A 2631-nucleotide genomic window follows, 5' to 3' on the forward strand; every position below is an offset into this window, starting at 1 on the left:
TTATCTTCGGATTCCTATCTAATGATCCAGGACGTAATCCTGGACGTGAGGAATAAAAAAGAGGAAGAGGAAAAAACCTTTTTCTTGCTTGTTGGTTTATTCATTTTCTTATTTTTTTTATTGCAGACATTTAACTATGAGAAAATAAGATAAAATGAAAGGGTCTCGGTCTTTTTTTGAATGCAAAAAAAAGCAAGTCATCGAAGGAAACGGAAAGAGAGGGATTCGAACCCTCGGTACAAATAAATCGTACAACGGATTAGCAATCCGCCGCTTTAGTCCACTCAGCCATCTCTCCAAATTGAAAAAATTACTATGTTACGCTTGAAGCCAAAAATTCTTTTTTTCTTCTTTCACTCTATTCTATAGGTAGATAAGATAGATACAAATTGGATTAGCAATCCAACTCGAATTTCATTTCGATAATGGGTATAGCTTCCATAGAAAGAAAAACGGAATCTCCCCCCTTTTTTAGCCGAAAGCTCCTTTTATTCCCCGGCCTGGTCAGTACCTAGCCGGGCCATTTATTACTTTATTCCAACGCAATGAATGATATATCAACTCATTTCTCTGATTTGAAAACAAAAAGACTTGTTATTGAAACAACAACGACAGGAACACATAAGACTATTTCCAATCTTATGGTATAGGATAGAAGTGTCTTTGCATTTTTTCTCAATTTTGAAAAAGAGGGACCTATCCTATTTCTTAATATTATAACTATAATTTCGTTATTTCTTCAAGGGCAGTCTTTATTTGAAGACTTGAGTTGAGTCCATAAAAAAGACTCCGGGTTTTTATACTAGATCCAGTTGATTGGCTCGAATTCCTAAAATTTACCAGCGGAATATGAATAAAATAAATAGGGAAAGGGTATCTTCAAAAAATGAAAGAATCAAACTTTCTCTCTTTTTTGATAAATTTTTTTATTTGCTTGTAAAGTATTGGAGGGTTGAAAAAACGGAGCTACGGACTCTGACACAATTTTTTGTGACTTCAGTGGCTCTTTAAAGAACTCCCAGCAAAAAAAAAGATATAATCTTTTTTTTATAAAACTTCTTTTCCTACCTCATCTAGTTCTACCGACAAAAAGCGTCAACGCTCCAATTTAATAATTATATTCTGATCCTATATTTATTATGTAGGATTCCCTTGTTCGACAAAGATTCCATTCATATACAATAATCAATTGTAGCGGGTATAGTTTAGTGGTAAAAGTGTGATTCGTTTTATTAATCCCTTAAATAGTTAAGGGGTCTTTCGGTTAATTTGTATTCCGATCAAAAACTTTCTTTCTTAAAAGGATTAGGATACCTCTCAATGAAAGATTTGAGGAAGAATATACATTCTCGTGATTTGTATCCAAGGGTCAATTCAAAATTGAAAATTGGATTATGGAATTGCGAAGCATAATTTTTTTTTAGTTGGATCAAAACTTCCAATTGAATGAGTATGAATAAAGGGTCCATGGAAAGTTAGCAAACTTTTGTTCAAGGAATAGGACTTATGCATATATGTGTTTCCACAACAATGCTTATATCCATCAATGGTTATGTAATCTAAACTCTCATTTCAATCATTGGAACATTCTCAAAGAATGTTATATAGCCGTTATTCACAGACCATTTTTCGTTAGATCAATTTTCAAAGTGATTGAAACATAACATGACTTTCGTCACTTGGTAAAGATGAATTCGGCTAAAGCGAAAGCTTACCAACACACATTTCGAGAAATAGATAGGTGAGATAAACTCGACTCGAAATAGCAAATGTGTATAATGAAAGTCTATATATCAAAACGACTTTTGTCTCAAGAGTAGGAGGTAGAGTAAATAGACTTTTGAGTGACAGATAAGTTCAAGTCTCCACATACCTTTTAGTCGATGAAGATCCACCAGTTCCTTGAGTATTCCTTCGTCTTGTATGATGATTGTCATGGAGTCTTGAGCTCAACTACACTTTCTATCCTAATCCAAGACCTTAGCTCTAATAGGATAGTAATCAAGACTTATAGTTTTGAACACTAATATTGACAAATATGCTTGAGATAGCAACGCATGCGAGTTCCACCGAGCAATGCTTTAACCGAAGTATCTGAAATCCATTTTTTGAGTTCGATGATCGGACTACAATTGTAACTTTGAGCATAAATGAAATAAAATTTATTATGGAATTTATAGATCACAAGTTTAGAGTAATTGTGAATGTGTTTTGATTGGAGTAATTAAATTGGGTGAAATTTGCTTAATAATGTTTGCAACAAAATATAAAATTATTATTTTCTTTAGCTATTGTTACAACTGATTCTGTTCCATGTGGTTTTTATTTGAAACCTATTATAGGGATCTAAACATTGGGTTTTTAGGGCTGACAAGATGACAAAATCGGGTTATGAAATAGTAATCAACAAAACCCCATATTCAACTATCTTTTGTAGTGGCTAAATTACCCTCCTTGAATTATAAAATTAAATTTATTACCTTCTCCTTCTCTTTTCATTCATAAATCATGATGAAGATGAAGATTATAATTTCATCATGATGAAGATGATGATCATATACAAAATACTAAATCTATTATCTTCTCCTTCTCTTTTCATTCATAAATCATGATGAAGATGAGGATCATAAA

At 32.5% G+C, this 2631-nt stretch overlaps 1 non-coding gene across 1 annotated transcript; it reads right to left on the reverse strand.

Moving 5' to 3' along the window:
* Positions 1 to 210: 210 nt before the first annotated feature.
* Positions 211 to 298, reverse strand: TRNAS-GCU. Its single transcript has one exon. It is a non-coding gene; the product is annotated as a tRNA-Ser (tRNA).
* Between the last annotated feature and the right edge of the window lie 2333 nt (positions 299 to 2631).

This window comes from Papaver somniferum, chromosome 1 (genome assembly GCF_003573695.1).
Source record: "Papaver somniferum cultivar HN1 chromosome 1, ASM357369v1, whole genome shotgun sequence".
NCBI classification, from domain to species: Eukaryota; Viridiplantae; Streptophyta; class Magnoliopsida; order Ranunculales; family Papaveraceae; genus Papaver; species Papaver somniferum.